Source organism: Buceros rhinoceros, unplaced genomic scaffold (genome assembly GCF_000710305.1).
Source record: "Buceros rhinoceros silvestris isolate BGI_N320 unplaced genomic scaffold, ASM71030v1 scaffold5614, whole genome shotgun sequence".
Taxonomy (NCBI): Eukaryota; Metazoa; Chordata; class Aves; order Bucerotiformes; family Bucerotidae; genus Buceros; species Buceros rhinoceros.
Window position 1 is genome coordinate 34,727 of NW_010408700.1, and position 21,424 is coordinate 56,150.

General features: G+C 39.1%; 1 protein-coding gene across 1 annotated transcript in view; it reads left to right on the forward strand.

Annotated features, from left to right (window-relative positions):
- The window catches only part of LOC104492392 (transcription factor SOX-5-like), a gene marked incomplete at its 3' end in the record, with an annotated part of 118,839 nt that overhangs the window by 26,208 nt on the left and 71,207 nt on the right, over nucleotides 1-21,424 (forward strand). The gene's annotated exons all lie outside the window — the stretch shown is intronic.

Genomic DNA, 21,424 nt, shown 5'->3' on the forward strand with positions numbered 1-21,424 from the left:
AAACCTTTCTTTTTTTTTTTTTTTTTTTTTTTTTAAGCTGCCCCACTAGAAAGGGAAAAAAGGAAAGAACTAACAAGCTTGCATTAAATTTTGGATTTTTTTTTTAATTGAAATTAAGTATGGCCAGGTTCTTAAAGTTGTTAAACTTTTTCTGTAGGCAATGACAGCTATTCTTTCGGGATGTATGACTACAGTGTTCCCTCTCAGTAAAACTATTGCCGTGAGCCAATGAGTGCATGTGCTCTAACGAGGTGCATATGAGATGCTCGATTGGAATAGAGAGATGTTCAAATTAAATTACAAAGGTCTTTGTACTAGAGAGCTTCAGAGGCAAGGTGCTTTTTATGGGATATGCGTACTCTGGAGGGTACACTACCTTAGTGCGATTACTTGAAAATACAGTAATTGTGTAAGGCTTGTTGAGCAAACTGTATTTGCTGGACCTCTTCATTTTGAGTTGTTGATATGAAGGGAGAAAACTGGTGCATTGGTGCCATTTATTATGAGAATTCAGAAGTTCTGGGTGTGGTTTTTATTACCTTCTCAAGAGAAATTTTCTTTAGCCTTGCACTTTGTGGTCACAGAATCCTCTCATTTGGAGGTTAAAATGTCGTGTCTGGGAGGGAAGTGGAGACCCTCCCTATCTAGCAGTGTGTTAAGATCTTGGCAGAATGTCGATGAATGTCAGACACCTGGAGGGACCTATTCAATTTAGAAATGGGCTCAAGACAAAGAATTCGGAACCCGATCTCAGATTTGAACATTCTGGAGTTCAAGGATTTTTTAGATAAAGCGTCTAAGGCACTCCATATAAATAATGAAATTACAGAATTTGGTCTGGGCATGGATTACGAGCACCCCTAAAATCCAAGAGTATTCTTTCGGGTTTGTTTTAGTTAGTCTGGAAAGCCCTGATCCAGGGTTTAAAATCTTTGCCATCAACCTTGAAAGCAGTTGGTTCATACGCAGTTTTTTCTAATTTTTCCCCTCTTTTACGGTTTTTAAGTTATTTTTAAAGAAATGTGGAAGAAAAGGTGTTTGTAAGCAACTTCCCAAATTATTTTTTTGCCATCCACAAGCCTAGAGCTGCCTGTTTGAATGTTTCCAAGAAAGTATTGTTCTTATGTGACAACAGGTCAGAAAGACTCTGCATTAATTACACTAACATATGGTTATTAACAGATTCTAGCTCAGGGAGCAATACTTTACAATGTTATCTTCCACATAGTCAGATGTTAGCCATATTGTCAGTGCTGGCAGCTATTGTTTCACTCATTTACTTCACAGAGCTAATTACTCCCTAATAATAACTTTACCTTGGAGTTTTTCACTTGCTTGTGCCAGCAAACCTGTTCACACTACATATGCTAATTATTGGCACTTATTCATTATGTTAAGATAGCTTTAAGTTCAAGCTGTGCAGCCTGGCTTTCGGTATGGAGCCAGCTGGCTGCAAAGTTCCACCTTTTTTTTTTTCCATCTTCTTTTTTTTTTTTAACTAAAGTCATTAAAAGTTTTAATATGGGCCTATCTTGTTCTCTTTACAAGATCCAGTCTTTCAGGAATTCAGGCGCATAGTTGGTTACTCATGGACAGTTGCAAGTTTATAGGGAGTTCCTGGTTTTCTTAAAATATTGCTCAGAGCTTGCGATGAGGTCTTTTCTATTAAGTGGATTGTAAATTCGTTTGTAATTATTTGAACTCTGAGGCCATTTACCAAAATGGATTTTAATTTTCCTCCTTACCGCACCCAGTTCCAGCTCCTTGCCTGTTTCATCACTCTTTTTACTTTTCCCTTGTGAGTCCCAATGGCTTTTCAGTGTCTGGTGAGGATGCTCGCTGTTGATCTTGTTTCTCTGCACTTTCAATGTCCAAGGGCCTAAACCTTCAATGAGCTTTGTATGGATGGATTCACTGATTTGTCCTGGGCTCAGCATAAGAACATTAAATCAGATCATTCAGATTTGCAGTCTAAACCAGACAAATTTCATGGGATTTGGTCTATTACATCTTTCCAGAATTCTCCGTGATCCTTTTTCACACTCTAGAATAGTGCATATTCTCATAAAACCCAGAGAAATGTGGTGTCTTCTAAAGATAAAATACCATCCTTGATTTGCGTGAAGAATTTTGTGAATACCAACTGCACGTCTACATGGCAATCAAAGGCAACTGGTGGCTGATGGTGGTTAATGTTGTATATACAGTGTGGGATATTACAATGCTGGCAGTTTCAGCTGTGACTCTTAATGTCAGGTCATCGTCTAGAGTAAATCAGTGTAAGGGCTTCTCCACTGTCTGGTGAACTGGTCTGACATTTTGTGAGGTTCTTAAAGAAATTATTTTTATCCAAGGTAATGTGAAATCCCATTCATTATTTTTATCCATAGAAAGAGACCAAAACCTTCCGTATGTAAGAATTCAGTCCATACTGAAAAAGAAAATCTGTTCTGCCCCTCTCGTGAGCTAAAAGCTTTGAATTTTATAAACTTTTCAGCTACCCTAACATTACAAATAAAAGGTTTAAGTTGTGTCCTCACTAACTTTATTAGAAAAATTGCATGCAGGAAGCTACCGTTTGGCCATTTAATCTTTTTGGTGTGCACATTACATACGTGCTAGTTTTAGTGTTGAAGAAAACATGAATGAATTAAGTAAGATTATTTCATAATCAGGAAAGACTAAATCTCTACTCTCCTGTACACATATGTACTTTCTTCCAGTGTCAGTGTGAACTGGTTTTGTATACCTCAGTGCAGAATTTGGCCTTAAAACAGGGGAGGAAAAAGCAGGTCTCCTGAAACTGAAAGAAAAGACTTACATGAAATAAAAATATTTTTTTATGCAACATCCTGTTTTTACAGCCTCAGAGCGTTAGATTGGATTCCCTCCTGTGATATTGCAGTTCTGCTTCAGTAAAATTCCAGTGATACCAATAAATGGGTTGAATACAATTCTTAATAAAACTGAAGTAAACAGACTTTTAGTTGAGCCATAATAGATGATCTTTACTGACTTTGTTACTTCCTGTATTTCTTGGGCTAAAAGATCAGAGTATAGTTTAGTAAAAATAGCACAATTGTGACTGTATATTGTGATGTCCAGTCCACATTATACGAAGGTCAGGGCTTGGGAGCAGGGGAACTTCATCCCATCCTGAATTGAATTGGAGCTATGGAGACAAGTGATACAGAACAGGTAGGAGCAGAAAAGCTCCAAATTCTGCTCCTGGCACAAAGCTCATGCAGTCAGTGGCGGCACTGAACACGTAGAGTAAATCTAGTAGTGGTTCACTAGGTCAGAGGTTGGTTTTCAGTTGGAAAGAAACTACAGACGATTTCTAAAAGCTTGTTCTCAGCAGCAAGCCTGGAGCTGACTGTTTGGTGTACTGTCTGGTGAAATTCCAGCTCATTTGAAAGAAGGGGAGTATGGAGTGTTGTATCTGCTGAGCAGATCCTATTGAAATGAAGGAAACTGTCATTATGTTTAGCGAGTTTTTGAGACAAAACCTCTAAACTGTGTACAGCGTTCACGGGAGTAGTCCTTTGCCTGTTTTTATGAAAGGCTGAGCCTCAATGCCAGATATGAATGCGGAGATTTGGATTGGGGCTTGAACTTAGGGTTTATACCTGTATTAAGAGAGCCTGGTATCACTGCTCAGGCACCACTCGGTGGCCTTCTGCTTTCTTGATAGACTTAAAACATTACCAAAATAGCCATACCACCTAGCAATAAAATGCTAATATTTTATGCAAGGAACTGAAGTGGGGCATGGCTGAAGAACTTGTACTGGGAAGCTCGTGTAGCATTACTGGCTGAGAACCCTGGTTTTAGGAACAATGGAAAGGGAAACCTGGAGGGCCTGTGTGGGCAGTTAGATTGGTCTTCAAGTTAGTTTTCAGGACTAGGCATGGTATTTCAGGCCAGTTAAATGGAGATAGAGGAAAAGCAATCATACTGGCTTTTCCTTCTTAACTGCTCCTTCTGTGTGCCTAAACTGAAATTTCTATTTCCACACCCTTCCCGTAACTAGAAGTTTTACAGCTGGTTATTGAATCCACTGGAGGGGAGATGAGAGTAAATGGGAATTTCTGGAAGTATTTTAGTATTGGTGTCCATCTGACCAGTGAGTGTGAGAAAAAAGAGGAAGATTGCAGCTTATTTTATCAGGTGCTTTTATGTCCGATGAAATGAGTTTTATCTGCCAGAGGTGATTAGGTCAGATAAGAAATAAACCAACTTAATGGCAATTAAGAAAAGGCCATCAGCAAAAATGCCATGACGGAATTCTAAGAAACTTGTTTATACTTTCAAGGCTGTTTCCTCAAGGAAAACTGTAAGAGAATACTTTTTTTTTTCCCTTTAATAAGAGCTTAGTTCCTTCTCAGATATTTGGCACTCCTTAAAATCTGCTGGAGCCTGACGGACTACTCTGACGTTCTTAATGCACCTGAGAGTTACTTCCTAAACATGCCTTTCCTTCTTCTAAATCTTGCCAAGATCTTTCGGATAAACCTCATTTGAAGTTTCTAGGACACAGCGATGTAGCTGAAGGAGCCTAGAAGAATTCTTAAAATATGATTAGCACCTATTTCTAAATCCTGTATCACAAAAAGATCTTGGCCAAATCACCCGTAATTCAGCTGGAAGTGTGTTCTTTGACAGCCGACCACCTGTAAAGACTTTGGAGGATAAATGACCTCTCATGAGATGGGGGAAACTAGTCAAAAAGTATCTAATCTAGGTATTATCTGTGCTTTGAACTACGTACTTTGAATTCTCGGGTTTACAACAAAAAGCCAATCTTGGTCTTAGCTATGGACAACTTATCTGTATTCTTGGTCATAATGCGTGTGGGAGAGCAGTAAATACACGCTGGACTGATGCAATAGGGAGGGTTGATTGACTTGTTTAGAGGAGATGTGCTACTTGCCTCTTGTGTGTTATGCTTGGTAACTTCAACTAACAGGGGTAAAACCTGTATGCTACCTCACACTGTAACATACTGTATGAAAGCAGTGTATCTTTAAAAAGCCATTTAAATATGTTTCGGAGCATTTTAGAAGAGTTATCGGTACATTTTTGAGTCCCTCTACCTGTAAAACTGCTTCATACCACAGGTCAAATAAACTTACAAAGCTGACCTGGAACAGCTTTTCCGTAAATAATGTTATGATTGGAGTTAAATGTCTTGAGTCATTCCAAGCCTACACACAAGTGTTGGGGGCAACATTAGGAAACCGTGAACCCACCGTTTCTGTTAATAAAAAATCCTTTCATTTTAGCCGTTATGGGTTACGGAGTAGAGTCTCTCAGAAGTCCCTCCGGCCTACCACTGAGTGTGGGTAGTACAGCAGGTCAGTAACACTGTGAGAAAAGTTGGGAAGGAAAAGGCACGTGTCTGTCAATTGGCTGCAGAGAAAACACGCAACTGAGGGATTTGGGGTTGTACAGTTCTGTCCTTGTTCAGACAGGAGAGTGTTTGCTGTGCAAGTGAAACTGTCAGAGGTGTGTGATAAATACTGTTTGCATTCTGTTTTAAATTCTCCCTTGGGTATCACCATCTCTTGTATGGTGCATGCCTATATGCTTGCATATGCGTGTGGACTCCTGTGTGGGGGGCATCTGTTTCGTGGGTACTGTGTGTATATATATATGTGTAAATATCAGTACATGTGCACATACACACACATTTACATTTTAAAATAAATACCAGAAATGAAATTTATAGATAGCTTTCCTCATTTGCTTGTGTGGTGTGTGAGACGTGTGCACACACATCTACTGGAAAAATGTGTGTGTTTATAGTTTTGCATGGGCACAGATGATGCGTGTGTGTATACAGACGCCGACAAACATACAGTCACATTGTAATACGTTAGATGCACTTAGATCTCAGGGACTCACTATGGACTTTAATTAGAATATCAGCATAGACTTCTTGTAAAAATCATTAACTTGGAGTTATCCTTGCATTTTTCTGAATACATATTTAACGTATCTCTTGTCTGAAGTGAGACATAATGGAGACTTACTCCGCTGGTTGAGTCTGTAGAAAGTTAAGTCTCTGGAAAAATGAAGGTACACAGCTAGACCAGCCTGTGGTTGGGCTCTGATGGTCCTTCCCTAACACTCAATCATTTCAAGCCATGACAGACACTGGCAGATCATTCTCTTGAATAGATATATGCTGTTCCAGGAGAGAGCCAAACCACTGCAGCGCTTTGCATTCAAGCAAAATGTGGGCATTGCATGCCTCTGATCTTAAAGGAAAGGTACCAAAACTGTTTGGTTAACTGAACGTGCTTCTTCATAATTACTTAATGACATGTTAGGAGTTTGAAGCTTGTCATTAATATTGTCATTTGTCTACAAAATATCTTCCAAGTGCTGCTTGGCACTGAGGTGGCTAAGCACCACGTTATCCCCTGAGCCTAGGTCCGTCTCAATGTATTGTTAAATCTGTTGCGTCAGGACATTATGCCGTGCAGCCCTAGGGGACCCTACGAAAGGCATTTGCAGGCAGGAACTTGAAATAAGCACAGCTTCAGCGTAATTGTATCCAAACAGTTCCACAGAAGGAGTGTCTGTGTGTGGAGCCTGAGTGTCCAGCTGTTCAGAGGAGGATTACGAGGGCTTTAATGGAGAGCACAGATGGAATCAGTACTATTGTCCAGAGTATTCTGGGGCAGAGGCTAAAGTGTGAAGGATGATCAGTGGAGAGCTGATTGGAAAGGAAAGGAAAGGAAAAAAAAACGGTAAGGAAGAAGGAGGAGGGGGAAATTCCCCTTGTTCTCTAAAAAGCAAAGGGATTGATGCTGTCCAATAGTGAGGGCGCAGAGGAAATAGTTCCCAAAGCTTGCTTTCATGGTTAGTAGGCATTGTAAAGATGGCCCAGGTCATGTGCTGTGTGCAGCTGTTTAGAGGTTCTTACAGAACTGTTAGAGACTGAGCAAGGCCCATTATTCAAGGCACCAAGGCAGTTTTACTGGATATGGACTACTGCAATTGTATAAGCTCTCCATTGTGTGAGTACTAATTTAGAGTGCTACCATAAGCCAGCCATACAATCCATGCTTCCCATGAATGAATGAGTCATCTTGATGAAAAGGCTCAGAGCACACAGCTCTGACTTTTAGTCTTAAAGGGACCTGATGTGTTCAGAACGGATCACATTTTAATGAACAAACTCACTGGCAAAATATTTTGAGTTTGAACTTCTAAAATAAACCTTTTCCTTATGGAGAAATGTATTGTACCCAAAGACTTCAGAGAGGTTTTCATTTGCCTTACCACGAGTTAGACGTATTTGTAGTTACTGATTTGTTATGGGATATTAAAGTGTTACTAACGTGCTTGTATAAACATAACAGGTTTCAAGGCCACTGGGTAAGCCAGCAATTTATGTCCTAAATCATTCCTTTAGGTGCCAAGGAGCCCCATGATTGTTTTATTCAAAACCATTTGGCTGCAGGACTGCAGCTGTTTTTCATTAATGATGTCCATGCACATACACAAGCAACATGTTGTTGTATAGCACTGCTGTCTTTTTATTTCCTTGCCTGTGAAGAACAGGAGAACAGTATTAGGACCTCTAGCGTGGTTGCAATATTGTTTGGTAAAGCAATTTTCTGTAGAATTCTTACCTGGATGGCTTACAGTGCAGTCACATCAAAAAAGAGGATTTTACCCTCTGATAACAGGACTTCTATAGCCTTTGGGAACATCTAAATTGAGGGATCCACGAACACTTCCCGAGGTCATACACATCCTGTCCAGCTATCATTTAGACAGGCCCTCTAAGAGCCGAAGTTCTGAAGCTTTGGGGACATCTAAACATGATAGCAACTGCTGGTGTGATCCAGGTTTCTTCATTTTCTCATTCTGTGACTGCCCTGTCACTGCTCTAGTCTAAACACCTAAATGCTTAGCTCCTGCCTAAGGGTCATCTCAATCCAGAAAAAAAAGCAAAGCAACACTAACATCACCTGAAAGGCTCAGCTAAAAGGCCTGAAGCACAGTGACAGGATTGTAAAATGTAGCTGCTTCCTTTTCAGCACAGAGCAGTTAAGGAAGGCAGAGTCCTTCCCCGATTTTTTTGTTTGTTTTGTTGGTTTGGTTTGGTTTGGGGGTTTTGTGTGTGTGTATGTGTGTTTGTGTGTGCGTGCGGTAGCCTGGTGAAAGCTTAGCAGTGCTTGAGAATTGGAAAGAACTGGATTGGAGCTTCTGTTTCCTTAATGCGATTCACATTGTGCCTCTGGCACTCAGGAAAAACCAGGCCTTTCTCCACATCTGCTAAAACTGAGCTTCAAGCAAAAAGCGACATACTGTTCATGTCATAAATGGAGCAAAAGAAGAAGTGCCATAGCTCAGTATCCTGCTGATGATGACTTTTGAGCCTGTGTTCTGCTCCATAGATGCCTTGTGGTGTTAGGGTTGGGGGTTTTGTAATTAAAGTTATTTTTTAAAATTAAGTTATTTCTGCCAAGTACCATTGGGGTCAATTTCTACTGACTTCAGCAGAGCAAGGATTCAACACAAAGTTCCTACAGGTCAAATTTTGCCCTTAAGAAAATAATGATTATTACAAAGGTACTTTTCTGAGCTGAATACTACTTAAAAGCTAAAGACATGTAAAAAAACCCTGTTATTACTGTATGTTTTCATCATATTTACTGCTGGTTTCCTTTTTGATCTCTCTTGCTGTCAGACTAAGTTTATTGAGTCAGCTTTGTTTAATTAGTTTAATTTTACTTGTTCAGCAGCATTGCCAGAGTTGTACTTTTCAGATTCACAGCTCTGAATGAAAATATTCCCTGTGACTGACAAGACAAAACAAAAACAAAAGTGGAAAAGGAATTATTAAAATATTTATATTTGCTTAGGTAAAATGCTTCCAGAACTGAAATTTGGAGCAGAAAATACGTTTAGTTAACTAACTTAAATTATTCTTACTGAAGTATCGTAATTTTCATTTGCTTTATTTTCTGTACCAGGTTTACCAGACAAAGCGTGGTGGTAGTGCCTAAATTTAAAATTAAATTAAAAAGCACCCACTTCCTGTAAATATTTGCAAAATTGTTCATCTGGCAAAAATATTGGGGGTTTGAAATAAATCTGCCGAACCTCAGTCATGCCAGTGAGCGGGTAAAGACTACTCAAGGGCTTTTCACGCTCTCCCTTCAACCGAAGTCAATGGCATCAAGTGCTGCCATGTCGTGTGACCCAGTGAGAGCCATGAGGTTCATCAGTTCCCACCGTTACATTGCGGCTGTGTCCGTCCCACATTAGCGTAAAATAAAATTGTTGATTTGCCTTAGTAACCTTAGGAAGCCCCTGATTTTCAGCTGCACCGAGCATCCACCCCCAGAGGCCGTTCTGCATTAAAAACTTTGTTCACTGTCTCAAATGGTGCTTAAAGAGACCTTTATGGCCAGCAGTGTTTCAGTATTAACAGTACTAGGAATAAATCAATTTATCAGAAAATTCCTTTTATTTCTAAAGAGAAATGGATTGCTGAAGAGCAGAACTTAAAAACGGATCCTGACTGGCCATGTTTTATGCTTAGAATAGAGTAGATGAACAACATCGCTGAAGTATTTTCAGAGCTTTTTACAGCGCTCTGTTATGTCCCTCTCTCCCAGACACATCACATCTACCTTTCTCTTTAGTATGCAAATGCACAATTAAAAGCATTCAACAGATAGAGATGAATAAGCTAATACAGTGTGCTGCTGGTAATTTATTTTCATTAACTGGGAGTATGTGGAAGTACCCCAAAGAGCAAAGAGATGCTGGAAAGTTGTAATAGATAAGGATCTACTGACTGCTTTTATGGAAGACAATTGATCTCGTGAATATGCTGCTTCCTCTCCAGGCAGTGAGCTAGTATGGTTAACCAAAATTGTTGAGTAATTGTTCTGTGGTTGAGAACAAAATGCTGAATTAAACTGTTCCCAGCACAATAATTGTGTGATTACAGCATTTATGTTGCTGGCCAAAAGAACAGTCATTAGGTTTGGAAGACTTACCAAAACCACAGGCACAGAAAAAAAAATGCAAATCACATGTAAATTGTCTTCTAATACCTATAGTGGCTTAAAAATTGAACTAGGAGTATGGTATGTGTATATTTAAAGGCAGTCAAGCCAGAAAAAATGATTGTACATTCAAGTACTACTTCAGACTAGCAAGAAAATACCCAAAGATTATTCGTTTTCAATTACGTTGTACTTTTCCCCCTCTTGTGCGATCCTGCACTTCATGTATTATGCGTGTATTCTGCTTTGTGAATTCTGTTATATTTTTCCCCCCTGCATACCAATCAGATATTGTCTGGGAGTTGTAAGGTAGGAGGGACTCCTACACTAGCTAGATTGTGGGCCAAGCCGATTCAAAGAGCAGTGTTGAAGGGAGGCAGGCAGCAAAAGTTTATCTGATTGCTGTAATCCACCGGTAAAATTAAAAACTGATTTATGATGGTAGGCGCTCGTGAGGCAATTTTCTTCTCTATTGCATGGTCTGTACTAGAAGTGCCAAAGAGTACTCTTACCTGTTGTTGTTGTTGTTTTTCCTAATATTTTTAATTAGAAAGGAGGAAGAAGACAAGAATTGAAGGAGACAGCAAAGACAAAAAAAGACAATGTTTACAGCAGTCCAAGTTTTTGTGCCTGTAATTCAGTGCAGCTGCAAGCTGCAGGATTTGGATAGCTGGCTACCTGGTTGTACACAGAAAGCAGAGGATGAGATGTCTAAACTTTATCCCTGTATCTACAGCTAATTGTGATTTTAACTGTGTTGCTGTCACCAAATTGTAGACACAAAATGAAAGACTGTCTTCAGTCCTATTCAAAAAATGTTCCCAAAATATATTTGTGGAAAACATTTTCGTATGAAGATTTTAGGAACAAGGGGAAAAAACTCATCAGAATACGAATGGAAAAATTGCTACGTAGCTATTTAAAAATAGTCTTTCTTCTGCAACCTGAATCGGTTTCACTTTTAAAATCGAACTTTTGATGGTAAAACTGAACTCTGTTGAGGAATAATTCCACAGGCAAAAGCGACAGTCAGAAACAAATCTGAACAGCTGAAAGATTGAAAAGAGGTCTTTATTATGCATTTCCCTGGGCAGTAATTAGAGGCTATCCAGTACTCGGAACTGTGTTTTCTATAGAGGTTTCTACTAACATTTGGTCTTAGTTTTCTTGGCCATTTGTCCATCATTTTTAAGTGCAGGGTTTTCTAAGATCGTGTAGAAAGCAATAAAACTCAATGTAAATAATAATAGTAGTAATATTGTCTTCAGGAAATAAATACATTGAGTTGTTGTATCAACTAGGGCTCTGAAACTGATGTCACTGGAGACCAGACATACACTGAAACTCATATTTGATTTAATAATAATAAAATTGGGGAAGAGAGGGGGTATTCAGAGGGTTTTATCAGTGGTTTTAAGTCTGACATTTTATGAGCAGACGCAATTCTACACTGATCACACCATGAAGAGTGTTTCTTTTCCTGTACTGCATTGGATTGTATACATTTTTATTAACTATGTCCCTTAACCTTTCCATTTAAAGAAGGCAAGAGAAGGTACAGACTTCTAGTGCAGAATCAGGTTTCTGAGTCCTTTATGTCTATTTTTTTCTCTCTAGATAGTATGATTTTAAGTGGATGACTTTGATAAGACTTTCATGTTTGTTTATACCAGTGCACTATTCAGCAGCCAAATGGGTTTTGAATTTCTCACCACTCCATGATATTAAATAATCCCTGTTTTTGCCCACCACCTACACATTAAAATTGTTGTGTTTGTTTTAATTAATGATATTCCACTTGTCAAAGAGATACTGGGTGAAAAACACGTTTCGAAACCTTAGGGGTTTCACTGAAAGAATACCCCATCCTCTCTATGCAGTAGTATTACCGTAAATCATATTAGAGAAATTGACACCAAAAAACCCCAAACCAAAACAAGAAATACTTATTATAAGACAGAACTCTTGATGATCTCCTTGTCTTCTGTGTCAACTAATTTGAGTAATCAAGATTTCTGTGTTAAGGGTTATGAAAGTAGAATTGTGTCATATTAGTTGATGAGACTTAAATATTTTACTGTAATTATGTATAGACTCGTTACAAGCAATGTGTCGTGGGTGACTCACAGTGAGTATCAGTGGAAGAGTTGAAATGGAAGGCCGGATTGTGGCAGTACTGCAGTGCAAGAGCGTTAGAGGGGGAGGTACCACTTCAGGAACAGAGGAAAGCTTTAGGGAGCTATCACTTCCCATTACTGGTACCTACCATGCCTGCCGTCCTGGGGAGGAAGGAAGACCAGGATGAGAGGTGGGCTTGCCTTGCAAACCTTATACTTGGCACTGAAGCACCACTCACTTCCTTCATATTTCATCCTCTCTTACTTCACGGTCCCTCATTTCATCAAGCGGTGTCTGAACAATGGGCTGAGTACTACTCTCCATTCACAGCTTTTCTTCAGGAGTGCTTCAGGGCCGTTAATAAGATAACGAGTCTCTTAAAGAAGGCAGTCCACTATTAGTGGTTGAGACCTTAGATATTGATCTGTTAATGAATTTGGGCTTTACCATTGCGTCAAAAATGAGGTCGTGGCACTCGCCTTCATCTATATACTATCTTAAACACAGTGGTTTCCATATTAGAACAGTTCTTCCTGTTTCAGACATTAAAAAATTATTTTATTGGAACAGTAGACAGGAAAAATATTACAGCAATTTATACATCAAAATTAGTTACTAATGTTTGAATATGTGGATATGAAATATGGAAAAATCAACAATGGGTAAAGAGGGAGGTGTAGCAGCTGGCCCTAACACAGATGGTTCTTGAATAACTTTCTGTGATAAAAAACACCAGACAGCCTTGCTGACATCAGCCTTGCTCTTGCCACCTTTTTATTTTATTGTTCTTTTTGGGGAAAATGCACTAGAGAAATCATTAGTGACTAGGTTCACACCCCAAAAGCTGCATCACTTCAGTCAACATAGGAGTAAGAACCGCGATTAGAATGTTTCTTTACCTAAGCTGTGTTCTCAACCTGCAAGTTGTCTTGGGCAGGTTTATAGCCAGGCTTTTTATGGTCTTGTTTGCATCCTTTGCATGAAAACATTGAGTAATCAATACTTTGGTGACAGGATGAGCCCAAAGGCACCTCAAAAAGGCTGAAGAGATAGCAAGGTGGGACATTTCTCCTAGCACACAGAACTTTACTGTCATCTCTGCCTGAGATATGTGTAATACTGCATTTTATCTCCTTACCTGAAGCTGTGGGCTTCCAGCATTCACAGAAGTTCTTGAAAAGTCAGTTTTGGATGATTCTGTTTCCTCTTCTCCCTGAATCTTTACATCCCATGCTAATGCTGAGCCTTTCTTCCCATAACTACGTGTTCCTATAGTCTACCCATTGATTAATAGTGTTAAGATTTGCAGAGTTAACCCTGTATACATTTTAAAAAACATAGAGGAAAAGTCCTCTAGAGTCTGCACACCTCTTCTGACTGTTGTATCTGTCACTTCAACAGCCTCAAGTAGAAACCAGTCCCCATTTAACAGAGAGCTGACACAGACTGTCCTGTTTGCTCTTGCCTGCTTCCTCTGCAGCAGTGGGCAGTCCACAATACCGTTGCCCAAAGACTTTTGGTCTGGTAAAATGTGACCACTGAGTAAACCAAAGAAGTGACTGTGCAAAGAAAGAGAACTGGGTTAGCACACATGCACAAACCCCAGCCGCTTCAGTCTCTTTAGGCTGAATGGGGAAAACCAGAAGGAAAAAGTATACAGATGACTTCTGGAAAGCTGATATGAAGAATGACAAGGGAAATATACTTATTTTTGTCTGATTCTTTATGGCATGCACGAAAAGCCCCACAGTTCACTGTAATTTGGATAAGTGAACCAATATGTAATAGATCAGCTAACTGTAGAATACAGTACACATGCGCAGCTCAAGAAATTATTCTACATGTTGTCTTTTAAAGCACATCAGGAAATCTCACACCTGTTTTCTTTTCACTGGCAAACGTTTTACTGAATAGCTTGCTGCTAGAGTGATCAGCACTGATCCAGACCTCATTGGGAAGGCATTAACTGAGCATCTGGAAACTGTGTGCGCCATCATACACTGTGAGGTAGCATCACTCATTAATGTAAGTTCATAGGTTTTTGAGTTTGAAGGGAGTGACCTTGCAGATTAACTCTTGCTCCATGAAAGTTATATTTAGGAACAAGTTGCTATTAGCCAGCAAAAAACACAAATAGAGGGCAATATACCATAAAAATGAGTGCTTTTGACAGCCACAACTTTGTGGCAGGTTTCCATTATAGTCCTGGCTTATTCTTCCAGGTATGGTTTAAAAAATTTAAACACGGTGCCTAGATGCTTGGAAGGTATAGCATGAGAAACGTAATATTTGTTTGAATATTAAGTAAATAAGGTGAAATATGTCAGTTTATCCCAAACACTGGTCAGCATAGCTCAGAAGCCAATTTTGTGTCTTCTGATAACTTAACCTCTTCATGAACTAAATGGCTCAAACAATGGATCTTTTTCTTCTATCAAAAGGAAAGAGCAAATTATTTTGAGTGTTGCTATTGAGCTTAGATTCAAAAGGACTCTTCTGAGAGTGCACTTAAGTCCTTCAGCGTAGCTGTTACCAGAATTGCAGTGGCTTGCCCTGAAAGTAATGGTTTTGCCAGAGGACACCACACACTAGGGTGTCGTATAGTCTGGAGCAGCCATTCCTACATGAACTCTTAGGTTTTTTACTTAAGCCAGCTGCATATTGTGGCAGAATTTCTCTGTAGATAACTTAAATGCTAAGTGGCACAAGCATATATGCTTCCTGCTACATGTCATCCCACGTGGGAAAAAGTCATCTTACTGCTTTTCCCTCCTCTATACCAAATCAAATATAAAAGAACTGTTATGAAGTTCTTTGTTTTAGTTTCATAAATTAATGTGTAATAGTGCTTTTTCCTTTGGAAGTATCCGAGAGATGTCCCCTAATGCAAGAAGTCCCTTTGGCTTATGTTCTTCAAAGTGCTGCTGGAGATGTTTGTCTCTTACCAGTGCGTTTTGTTCTGTAGTATGAAGTGGAGGAGGGAAGCCTTTAGAAGCAAGTTATCGGCATGGAAACAGCTACTGTCTGTATTTTTTGGCAGTTTGAGGCACTTCTCTGCACTTCAGTTGAAAAGGCTAAGCACACATTCATTCATTTAGTAGTACTTGGAGACTTCATGATGAGATAAATTTGAGATTTTTGATTCTCTTACAGGGCTGAGCAAAGTCAGAAAGTTTCCAGCCTGAAAAACCTTGCTTTTCTGAAATAACAAATGTTCACGTATTCTCTGAGATGTGTTTCAGTTTTCCTGAAGGTTTGTTGCTTGTGTCTTCTGTGAGCCAAGTTGCATACATACCAACTATTACCTGTTGAGGACTGTCTTTATATTCCATCAAACTAATACTTTTTTCCACACTCCCAGTCCAAACAGAGCTCTTCTATGCTAGTGGAGTTGTAATGGGGGATGGGGGTGTCTCCCTAAATAGCCTTTTTTGTTCTTTTTAAAACATTGCCACTATAAGAGCACGTGTTTCTACCATCAGTATCGCTGTTTGCAAACAATTGTGAACAGTGAGTTGCTACTGTTGAGTGAACTGGGGTGTTCAGACAGAATGAGTTTTTGTAAGTACTGGTGTGAATTGTGTAAGCCCCTTATGCAGCAAAGGCAAGAATCATATTTAGGCCCAAATCACCCAGTGCAGCAGAATTTTCAGGCAGAGATTAGGGAAAAAAAAATCTTCAGAAAATCCTTTGTTGTGATCCCCTGTATCAGTATGTCTGGCAGAGGAGTGAGCTGCTCCTCAACAGGAAAAGCAAAGTGCTAGGTCAGAGCGTGAGGTGGAATGGGTGTTCTGTCTGTCTCGTCAGTGTCGTCATCTCTGCTTCTTGGCATCCACCTTCTGTTTTGCGTCTGAGGCGCTCACTAAGCAACCCCTAAAAAGCCACCTCAAACTCAGTAGGAGATTGATCATTGCATTCCCCTACTGTATAGATTAGGACAAACTTATGTCAATTTAGGGAATTGATGCAGGGAAGAGAATGAGGAGAACAACATTTTCTTTTCTTATTTTAAACGTCACTGTAAGGGAAAATAGCAGATTGTAGTTATATGAGGACATATATTTTTATTTCCCTTAAGATAGACATGGGGGGTGGGGTGGGGGGTGTGAGGGAGAGAGAAAGAGATGGCCAACACATGCTAATTAAAGAATCCAGTCCTTCAGCATGGTGTGCGCCACCGTGAGCCAAGTGTTTCTGGAGGAAGGGGGACCGATGCAATTAAACATGTCATTTTTGAAGGACAGATTTATGTTATTGCATGTTAAGTGTACATTACATTCTTTCATATACAGTAGAAGAGATGCTTAACTTATAAACAAGTCACAGGCAAGAAGATATTCATACAACAGTTTGAAGTTAATAGAATCATTCATGCGCATCCACTGTTCTAGGAATGTAAAATCTGAACTTCTTTGAGACAGCTGAGAGTAACTGAAATGAAAGTAAAAATTAGCTACAGTTCTACACGAAGAAGTCGTGTAAGAGATCGTTTCATCAGAGATGCTCGTACGGCTCTTGAAGGACATCTTCTAAACAGCTCAAGTCTGAAGTACTGCTCAGAGTTTTGTCAGTTTGTATAGAAGGGAATGTTGCTTTTAGCAGCCGTTCTTATTCACACTGAGTAATTCGTTACTTCATCACCAGTCTCAAAGAAATGGATAGCATTGCTCTGAAGAACCAGAGGTGGGTGGAAGAGCAGTATTCACCCTTCCATGGAAAGTGTTATATATGGATACTCGGAAGTGTGTTGAGATGTTTACCTTGGGGAGAGGAAAACAAGTAGTGAGCAACTGTGAAAATGAAGTTGGTATAAATAAAACTAATAGCAGCTGCTATGTCAGGGGCTTAGATTTGTTAGAAGTATGGGTTTATGTTGCTTGAGAAATATTATAAGCCCACTAGATTAAGCAGGAGTCATGTGAGGGGGAGAATTGTGAACTTTTAATGAAAGTCTATGCGTGAGTATAAAGGACCAAAAATACGGTCACATATGCTGTCCTGATTCTGGCATTTCCTAAGCCTCGAATGCCTAACTTTGCAGCCTTAATGTTTCCTTTAACTATTTTGTCTTTATAGCTATTTTTATATAGTGACCAAAGCACACGTGACATTTTACAGAAAATAGGGTAGAACCGTAGTTGTCAAGTGTTTGCAATCTAAATTTAGATAAGTCACAGCAGGAGCTAGTAATAAACAGTAGGGGTAACTGTTAAAAGCATACGGCTCTGTGCTTGGGTAGCTGTGGTAACCATAGTACGTTCCTAAAAGTAGGTAGGAGACCAGAATTTAGGCAGAAATACTACAAGTATAATGCAGCTGGGAATACTGGGAATCTAGCTGTGGCTGCACTGAATGCGTGTCTTTGTGCAGTTGGATTTGTTATGGTCAAGTCAAAAAGGACATGCATAGTTTTGTGAAGATGCTGGCCCAGGATTCAACAACTTGAATTGATTCCAAGTTTACTAAGAAATTTCTTTTGATAAGGATGAGTCATTTAAGGGCAGATTTTTCAAAGGCACTGAAACAAAAAAAGACACAGTGAGGCACTCCACAAAGTCAAAAATATCTACGGGCAACTCTGGATGCCTCAGTTTCCCACATGGACAATAGATATACTATTTGTTGCTTGTCATGTGCTTATATTGGTTTTTTCATTGATAAGTTCTTTAGGGCTAGTCTCCTTTTTGGATTTTCAGTGACAAGTATGAAGGGTTCCTGATTTTGGTTTCGGCTCTAGATTAAACTTGGTTACAATTTCTTTCGGTCCTAAAATACTTTGCTGTTGCAGAAGATGACTTACTGTCTTCATTACGAGTTAAAGAACCTTTACTTTCTTGGACTTTTTGAGCTCTTATGTATCTATTTGCCAATTATTTCTCATCAACTAAACATTAAATGGTATGGTTTATGTCTTTTATTGCAGTATGGGCTTCCCTTTTGCCCCAAATTACTTGTCAGAGCTGCATGAATGAATGTATGAATTCCTTGACTAGTAAATTAATTATATAGAATGTTATGGCTCTCATGACATTTTTTTTGTTTCTTTGTTTGGTTTGTTTTTTTTTTTAACGTCATATGCCTTTTCTGTGCATACCATTCATCTGCATTTTGTCATGTGATACTAGAGTACTTCTGAGTAATCTGATATGTGGTGGTGGCATTCAAATTAAGAGAGGGACCAGAGAACTGCGAGATCAGTTGGCAACAAGGTGATAGTATTTATAGTGAAAAAAACAGGAAGATTGTAAAATTGTATCTGTATCATCCAGACTAACATCATAAAGCAGATAAGACGTTACAGGGTGAAATTGTAGCCCATTAAATCCATTGGGAGTTTTGCGAGGATTTAAACCACAATCTTCACCTTTAATAAATTACAACTAAGAAGAGGTAGTCATGTAGAGAGACTGGGAAGTGGAGAATCTTGGCAGCAACACGCATTTTTAGATTGTTAAAGATGTCTTTCATTATATGGACTTATATATGTCCATTAGCAGAAGAAATTGAAGGGCCTGAAGAATAGCTCTGATTTGCAGTCCGCTGTGTTCAAATTAGAAATGCAGTATCAAGAAGTTACCGTCAAGAAAACACTGGAAAGTATGTAAATTATATATATTAAAAAAAAAAAATTGTGAAAGATGTAACCGACATAGTAATAGCCAAAAAAAAAAACAAAAAAAGAGGAAAATACCCCTCGTGTAAAACTCAGAAGGAAAACCTGTGTTCTGTGCCTCTTGAAATAGCTGTATCCTAGCAATTCTAGGTGATAGTAATAAACATAACAAAAGTTAAGGGGCAGTAGTTAAATGAGCCGTAAAAGTTAAGAGTCCATAATTTGTAATGTATTGTGTCAGGTAGTCGAATTAAAGTAAACTAATGTTTGCACTTGTATTTGAGAGAAGCTGAAGTGTAGCTATTTGAGTGGTACTACGTACATACATTCCATCCTGGAATGAAAATCGCATTGTTTTGACTGCGTTATTTATGTATCTGTGCAAAGCAGCCTCATCGCTCTGTAGTTCTTACCTCCTTCACGCACCCAGGGTTGTGTCATTTGAAATTAGTGGATATAAGGCCCCTTGGAGAGATAAAGAGGAGCAACAATTTGAAAAAATGAAATGCAGCAGACAGACTTAAGAAGAAAGGGCATTTTCTTGGTAAATGTTTTCCTAAATGGGAATTTTTCAGTGTGGTGTTTTGCTCGTGTATTTGGCAGTCACTTGGAATCAAGTGCAGACTTGTGCTGCATTGTGGACTTGGCAATGACAATTTGTGTGTGTGTGGTGCTTTAGTTATATTAGCCCTGGAGGCAGAGTTAACACTTGCAGTGGGACAAGAGTATTTGCAGTCATCAGAGAACTTTGCAGTCAGCTTCAATAACATCACTCCATTTTTTTCACTTTTTTTTTAACATTTTTTTTGGCAGCAAAGCTCTTAGTAGAACCATCTGTCTTTCTATTAGTGTTTTTGAGTCCTGTTTTGAAGCTTCTTTGCTTGGCAAAGTCACTTTCATCCTTGGAAACCATTTAAAAAAAAAAGTTCTGTGGCTTTTTGCCGAAGAAGAGTACTATGCAAAAATTCCACACGGCTGTTCATTTTTGTTCTAAAAGAATACAGTTACTTGGTCTTTGTCTTAAAAAAAAAAAAACAAAACAAAACCCCAGATCAAATCCCCAAACAAACAAAAAATAAACACATGATGAAAAGGCAGATATTGGACAGTTCTAAGGTGACTGAGTGGGGATAGAGAAGAATCACTTTTTGTTTTCTTTCTGCAGCAATCCCGTTAAAAGTTTGTATGCCTTCTAGCTAACAGGATCAGAATAAAAAGAATACTGAAGTAACAAAAAATGGATCGGGTTAGTTCAGTGAGTGGAGCTACATCTGCTCTAGCTTCACTCCGAACCTTAATCTCCCAGTGCAAGAATTTCCATCAGCAGTGCTCTTGAACTCTACATCCTTGCAAATTGTTTCAGGCTATAAAGATACAGCCAGCACACACACAGGTGTTGACAGGTCCTGGCATAAATGAAGAGGTTACCTTCCTAAATTTCATCACTCTTCTGCCTTGTAACAGTGTTGGGTGAACCGAGACATCTCCTGGATCTTCAGGACATTAAATTAAAATACAGTTTAGTCAAGATGTGTAGTCTGAACTGTGGCAACCAAAGGACCTGGTACAGGTTCTCTTTTGCCATTTTTGCTCTGCAGGCAGTAAGGAAGGGAGTAAAACCTTATGCCTCTGGCTGAAAGAGGTTGTCGATAAAGACCCTAATTCTCCTTGTTTCTTAAGGTTACAGACTACAAACTAAGTTTAGTCTTCAATAATGTATCTGTATTTCCAATGCCTTAGCTTTACAGGGCCATGAAAAATCTAGATGACCTTCTGAAAAAAATGGGTCAGTCTCCCTCACTGACTGATTTGGTCAGGAAAGTGGGTTTTTTTAATTAAAATGAGCCGGTTCACATTTTAATCTAGGAAACTTTTTGTTTCTCATCTGTATGAAATACAAAGACTATTTCCATTTCTAGCAATTAAGAAGTCATAGAATCATGGAAGAGAACCATTGCGTAAAAGCAATAATATTAGATATTGTGCCATGACCAACTTCCACTTTTGACGGGTAATTTCTGCATGTCTGAAGTCCCCTGCAATGTAATGTTACGATACAAAATTTTCCGTTTTCTGACTTGCATGTTTGTGTACAGTTGCTGTGCAAAGTTGAAAGCTAATGTTTCAGACATAGCTGTGTTTTTTTTGTGAATAAAGTGTCTCAGCCTTTTTTCTTGCCATCTCAGAGGCTTCATCTTTTCACATGTACAAATATGTGCATGTATATGGGCAGAAAATGAGTAGTGACTGCGCTGTATGTTACTTAGGCACGAATTTATACTCTGTGCGTGGAACTTTGTGTCTGGGCTCAGTCAGGGAGAAAGCTGCTGTCTGAGACAGAGATACTGTTACACAGTGCAGTGAAAGAAAAGAAACCCCCACCCTGCAGTCAAAGAGAAGTAAGGTCCTGTGGGGGAAATAGTTAAATGAGATGTAGGTATGCGTTAGTGGAATGTTTTGATTTATTTTGGATTAATGTACTACATACAAAGTGCTTTAGTTATTAAGATGAGGCTGAATAGTTGATGTATTGGAGCACCCCATTATGGAGGAGCATATTCAAACCTCTCAGATCAGAAGTAAGACAAAGCATGTAATCAGAGATTTTCCCCAGAACAAAATTCCGCGTTTGATTTTCCCTCTCCTGTTCAGC